Source organism: Engystomops pustulosus, chromosome 2 (assembly GCF_040894005.1).
Source record: "Engystomops pustulosus chromosome 2, aEngPut4.maternal, whole genome shotgun sequence".
NCBI classification, from domain to species: domain Eukaryota; kingdom Metazoa; phylum Chordata; class Amphibia; order Anura; family Leptodactylidae; genus Engystomops; species Engystomops pustulosus.
The window spans coordinates 63,424,134-63,431,569 of NC_092412.1; positions in this window are offsets into that span (position 1 = coordinate 63,424,134).

Genomic DNA, 7,436 nt, shown 5'->3' on the forward strand with positions numbered 1-7,436 from the left:
AGAAGCAAGATGTTTTTTTTACCCAGATTTACTATATGTTTGATTCAACGTAATGTTATGTAGATTTAGAATTTAAAGAGCGGTATTACAGGGTCGCCCCTGCGACCCATGTCCCAGATTGCAGGCTCACCCGTGCCTCCCACTCCCCCCAGGTTCACTCACCTTTGCATGCTCCTACTCCGGTCCCATCTTCCCAGTGCGCGGGTCCCCGCCTCCTAGGGCACGCCTAGATTTAAAGGGCCAGCGCACCGCTGATTGGCGCTGGCCATTTCCTGGATATATATATGAAAGCAGGCCTCTCCCAGCATTTCCCACCAGACCTTTGTGCTATATGCCTAAGAGAAAGCTTGTTTCATTGTCTGTCTGCTGATTTCTCGTTGTGAATGCCGATTCCGTTCCTGACTTTGACTATGTGCTGCCTGTCCTGACCTCCTGCTTTGTTCCTGACATTGATCCTGTGCTGCCTTTCTCGACCGCCTGCCTGTCCCCGACCACGATTTTGACTCGCAACATTGTACCACATCTTGACTACCACCGCGGGCAAAGTCGCGCCTGTGGAACGACCTGGTGGTACCCTGCCTCAGCAAGTCCATGCCGCTTTGCGGCAGGCTCTGGTGAGAACCAGGTACCACTTAGACTCTTCTCCCAGGTGTCGGCTTACGCCATCGCTCCCGGTGGTACAGAGGATCCTCTACCGCAGATCCTGACAAGCGGATAGTAAATGAAGACATAATGTTTCAGATTTACTTACCCGGTCCTGTTGCTATCCCTGTGGTGCATTCTCCGATGAGGATGAATTAGTCGGGTTGTCCGTCACCTGCAAATCACATGTCACATGCAAATCTGATCACTTGCACCAAAAAACCCACTTAAATGCGGCGCAAATAGGAAATTGTCAGGAAACCCGACGAAAATGCGCCTTGCGGGCCCTTAGTAAATGTGCCCCAATATGGAAAATTGCTGGTTGTGGGGAGTTCCAACCTGTAACCAATAACCAGCTTTTAGATTTTAATACATAATGCTTATCATATTGAAATATTTGGTGACAAAAATTTTAATTCTAGAATATATTTATTTAATTCTATAATACTTTAAAAAAAATTAATCGCACTGTGACGTTCCGGATGTAAGGTCAATTAAGTATCATTTTTTTATAGACGCTTCCTGAAGTCACAGGTTTTGGGATGCACAGGAAGTGAGTTAGAGTTGGCCCCTGGTATGGCACAATACTAAAGTAGACTGCCACCAACTGTCATTTGATATAAGCCCTATCCACAGGTATCAGGATTATATTGGGTCAAAGTCACCCGGTAGCATATTTATAACCGAGACATGGATGTGGGGATTCGTAGATCAAGATAAAAGAATGCAGGTAAAATTTTATTTTTAATTGCCTCAAGGGCACACTATACAAAACAGTACACATAGTAGATATACACTTTATAAGGTACACCATGCTAGTAACGGGTTAAACCCCCTTTTGCCTTCAGAACTGCCTCAATTCTTCGTGGCATAGATTCAACAAGGTGCTGGAAGCTCCTCAGAGATTTTGGTCCATATTGACATGATGGCATCACACAGTTGCCGCAGATTTGTCGGCTGCACATCCATGATGCGAATCTCCCGTTCCACCACATCCCAAAGATGCTCTATTGGATTGAGATCTGGTGACTGTGGAGGCCATTTGAGTACAGTGAACTCATTGTCATGTTCAAGAAACCAGTCTGAGATGATTCCAGCTTTATGACATGGCGCATTATCCTGCTGAAAGTAGCCATCAGATGTTGGGTACATTGTGCTCATAAAGGGATGGACATGGTCAGCAACAATACTCAGGTAGGCTGTGGCGTTGCAACGATGCTCAATTGGTACCAAGGGGCCCAAAGAGTGCCAAGAAAATATTCCCCACACTATGACACCACCACCACCAGCCTGAACCGTTGATACAAGGCAGGATGGATCCATGCTTTCATGTTGTTGATGCCAAATTCTGACCCTACCATCCGAATGTCGCAGCAGAAATCGAGACTCATCAGACCAGGCAACGTTTTTCCAATCTTCTACTGTCCAATTTCGATGAAGTTGTGCAAATTGTAGCCTCAGTTTCCTGTTCTTAGCTGAAAGCAGTGGCACCCGATGTGGTCTTCTGCTGCTGTAGCCCATCTGCCTCAAAGTTCGACGTACTGCGCGTTCAGAGATGCTCTTCTGCCTACCTTGGTTGTAACGGGTGGCGATTGGAGTCACTGTTGCCTTTCTATCAGCTCGAACCAGTCTGCCCATTCTCCTCTGACCTCTGGCATCAACAAGGCATTTCCGCCCACAGAACTGCCGCTTACTGGATGTTTTTTCTTTTTTGGACCATTCTCTGTAAACCCTAGATATAGTTGTGCGTTAAAATCCCAGTAGATCAGCAGTTTCTGAAATACTCAGACCAGCCCTTCTGGCACCAACAACCATGCCACGTTCAAAGGCACTCAAATCACCTTTCTTCCCCATACTGATGCTCGGTTTGAACTGCAGGAGATTGTCTTGACCATGTCTACATGTCTAAATGCACAGAGTTGCCGCCATGTGATTGGCTGTTTAGAAATTAAGTGTTAACGAGCAGTTGGACAGGTGTACCTAATAAAGTGGCCGGTGAGTGTACAGGTTAAGGCTACATGCACACGATGTATGCCTGCCGTACCCTAGTACGAGGGGCATACATCGGCGCTGCGGAGAGGAGCAGGGGATGAGCACAGCTTACCCCCGCCCCTCTCCATAGGAGTATACAGCGCTCGGCTCCATATCACGTAGAAAGATAGGACATGTCCTATCTTTCTACGAGCTACGGAGCGGTACGGTGCCACCCGTATGCTGCACCGTACCGCTCCCGTATGGTGCCGTGAGCCCGTAGAAGTGTATGGGGGATGTATATCAGCCGTACTTGCATCGGCCGTATATACGTCCTCCATACATGTGTGTGAATGTACCCTAACAGAGGGCAGATTACAAGTGTAATCCTGTTACTTCGTTAGCTTTCATGCTACATAGGGACGTGCTTGTGTATTACAGGAATGGGTTTGACCACCTGATTACTAGCATGGAACGTTTTCATTTTATTCCCTTGCTGTTGTCATAGATGTAATAGTAATGACACTGTAGTATAGATGTATTTTCTTTCACAGTCAGAGTCTGTTACTATTTTAATGTATATTTAATAAAATAATGGTTTTAGATACTTACTGCTATGCTGAGAGTCTTAATAGCTTTAGTGAGTTGTAGGGATTACTCCCTGAGGTATAGGACTTGATCTTGATCGGATCTCATCAGATCTGGATGAATTGCTGGATTCTATTGAGAACAGACATGATCTACTTTCTATGTTCCCATTGAGAGTTCTGTACGTCTTTGTTTCCAAGGAAGCTGGAGCAAGTTGAGAACCAGGCATGCTTTTGCCTTCCCGTACTGATCCCAATTATGCATTTGGCCTTGGGCTGGGATCGATCATAACTCCATAACTGACATATGTCACCTGTCATCACAGAACTACACTATAAACACCCAACAGTACCTTCTAGATTACTTTAATTGTATTGTCATGGTTCCTTTGTGTATTCTGTACATTGCAGCTTTGTCCCAAAATGCACTTTTATTCAGCCTGGTTTCTCTCATCGATACAGTCAAGGAAGCGAGACACCATTCAAGCTCTTTCCAACCCCATCACAACCACAGAGTCCGGGTAAACCCACCCCTCCACAAGTCTCTTGGCACTGCCCCCTGTTCATGTCACACAGCACTCAGGTTTGAAAAACTCTGTGCATGCACAGTGTGGCTATAGGCTCCATGCGGCTTGTCCCCAGCTGTATCCAGAGCTGCTCCACGCATGCTCAAGTAGTGTGTGCGGTGCTGGGTATGTGATAGAGCTAGCCGCACCGCATATGTTTTACAAAACACGGGCGCTGTGACACTGACAGGGGGCTGTGCCAAGGGACGTGTTGAGAGGTGGGTTTACCATACACAGCTGCTGTAATGGGATAATTGAGAGCTTGACTTGTCTCCCACCTCCTTTGCAGATGAAGTTGTAGAGATGCAATAATCTAGAAATCATAGAATTGTAACAACCTACTTGCTATTGATGAGAGGGTCAGCCCTTTAGACTTAATCTGGACAACTTGCTGCCACAGTCACCTTGGAATCGCTCACTCAGTGAAAACTGTAAAGTTAGGCTGCCAGTTAAATAGGGTTTGTTAGATAATGAACCCCTTGCCACAAACCGACATTGGCATTGGCATGCGGCAAAGGATTTATGAAGAGAGTTCACGGGCAGAACTGTCACCATACAGACCAGGAGTTTGTTGCATTTTGGAGCATATTGGAACAAACACACACCGTTAACACCCGTGAACAGCTGTACTATATAGTGGTGTTAACCCTTTACATGCCACCAGCAAAGCTGTAATCATTGTTCCCAGTGATGTCATCAGGGAGAGCCGATCTCTCACTATGACAGCCTCGGGCGGGGGACAATCTGACACATTTTGGTAGAGAGTTCCAGAGTATGGAAGATGCACAGGAAAAGTACTGGATTATGGTTATGTGAAAGTGGATGGTAATAGAGTGAAGCTCTACTGTAGATACTGTAAATAATACTGATGATTGTGCAGAGATCATAGAAGGTGCTCTGGTAAAGCATTCTTTGGTAATTAAAGAGGACCTTTTGAAACAGGAAAGAGAGAATAAGGGAAAAGCATCTCCAACCCTGATTGAGATCTTTGATGCAATTATGCAATGTATTGGGGCGATAAAGACGCTCACCAAGGAAGTTGAAAGTTGAATTAATACTGATTAGAACAAATGATGAACAGAAAAAGAAAGCAATTGATCTAGAAGATTGTTCCTGGCGAACTAATTTATGTTGTATTGACTTTCCAGAAGTGGGAGAAGGGGAGGATTTATTTATGCAGGACCAGGATGAAGAATTGTAAACCAAGAACACTGACATACTGGTAAGGATCTGGCAGGATCCACTCTTCTTTTATCTTATGCCGTTATTTACACAAGAAAAGGCTTTAAAAATTATGCAAATGAGCATGAGGGGCTCCAGCCACATAGATGTTAATTTAGCCTGGAACCCCTAAGGCTCGTTTGCATAAAGTCTTTATTTCATAAAAACAAGGACCTAAGAAATTAATAGAAGAGCAGATCCTACCACAAGGGGCACACACCAGCTTGTCAATGTGCTTGGCTTACAATCCTTGATCCTGGTGGATCTTATTTCAATTTTAGTTCATCTACATTGTAAATTTTAAGAAGAAACGGGTAAAATAGATGCTGACGAACAATATATTTTCCCTTATTGGCACGATAGAAGGGAAGAAATGGGTGATCCTTCCTCATGAACTTAAGTCACCCTTGGATGGAGCCCTAAAAGAAGAACTCATATCCAAGGATGAATATTTGTTCATGTACAACCCGGCACCAACCACTACCACGTTCTATGCATTGCCTAAAGTGCACAAAAAACGTTTAACCATGCCAGGGAGACCAATAGTCTCGGAGAATGATAATCTCACCCAAAATGTCAGCGTGTATATAGACAAGATCCTGGCTCAAGTGAGTTTTATTCACGTTTAGATATGGCCCTCTCTATAATAAGTCATTACACTTCGTTATAAAGATTACTTATAGGAATAGAGGAATATTGGATCACTCTTCACTGGTTATTATATCTTATAGGACAGGGCCTAAAATCATGCAGTGAATTATGATTTCACCAACATGTTAGTTTTGTAAGGGAAACAGGAATGGATGCCAACTCCCCCACCAGGTTTATTTTAGGGCTGGAGATTGTGTGTAAAGCAGAGGCCGCCATAACAGAGCGCAGCAGGAGATTCAGGGTCTGAAGGAGTTAGCTCCGTTTCTGTTAGGCCTAGAAATGACAGTTGCCGAACAATGAGAAGGTGGTGAATATCAGTAAGTTTGTTCCATAAGGAGTGTGCGTTCCACAAAGCTCTAGAAAGAGAAAGGTCATTAGATGTGTGGGCAAAAAAAAGATGGTGGTGTCAGCACCCGTCCAGCAAATGTGCAACCACAACCAGGCTTGGCGCTAGCTGTCAGACTAGGTAAGCAGTAGCTAACTCACCCTGCGACGTCCCTGCGGGCTAAGGCCCTGCCTAAAACAGATAAACCGCCCTGATAAGGGCAAACCCACTATCAGGAACCTAACTGATGGTCCCTGAGCGACCCTACAACATGACAGGGGACACTTACTTCGTCTGGCAGCTGCTGGATGGTGGAGCGGACAGGTAACAGAAATACAGGTATAGACCAGTGTTCACACTGGCGCACAGAAACCAACACAAGACTGAACAGGTAACCAGAATACAGGAATAAACCTGTGTTCACACTGGTGCACAGAATACAAACACAGGACTTAGACAGGGACAAAACAATAGATATAGACAGGTCTTCAGGCAGATAATCACAGGTCAGATACAGATACAGGCAGACAAACGGAGACAGGTAAAACTGAACTCGAAACACAGGGAAGACAAGACTCAAATTAACCAGCAAGCCTGAAGGATACAGGTACAGGCGGGATATACACAGGTCAGGTCAAGATCAAAATCAAGCAAGTATACACAGGTCAGACTCAAAATAACCAGCAAGGTAAGATGGGAGTAGGCAGATATATAAGGCCGATCCCGGACACGCCTCCAGCAGCAGACTGGGGGAACTGTCCATCAGGCTAGTAACCCTTGCTGGGCAGGACAGAAATGCAAGGAGCAGGGTGTGGCTCAGTTAATCCAAACATAAGAATTAAGCCACAGTTCACACACAAATAAACACCTCTATTCCGCCAACTGCGGATAGAGCGATGTTCAGGCACGGACGTTACAGAAATATTGTGAATAATAGAAAAGAAGGTCTTGTGAGGGTACAGGTTGTGGAAGGCTTTCTAATTCATTACTATTTTAATATTTTAATTTTAATATGTCTTCCCGACCCTAAAGTCAGAAGATCAAAAGTCAAATCCCAGGAGAAACTGAAATTGTGTACACCAGGACTGGTAGAGACAGGTCGGAATTATATCTGTGAAATGCTGTATTTTTGTTAATCATGAGTATATTTAAGAATCTTGTCATCATGGGAATACCCCTTTAATGTGTTGTCCTAAGCCAGAGATGTGTTGTCCTAAACCAGGGGTCCTGGGATAGAGAATTTGGGGACACCAACAGCAGTTCTATTGTTTGTTGGTAGGGATGGACTTTGGGGATGGTCCCATACAAGAAAGTAGGTGATACAGTACATACACCCTATAGTTATGTCTCACTATTTTTGGGTGTTTGATGAGATGATAATATTGGATAGCTGCAATGAGTACTAAAAAGTTAATTATCTGTTTTTATTTTCAAACATATTATTACAAAGTTGCAAGAAGTCATGAAACATTC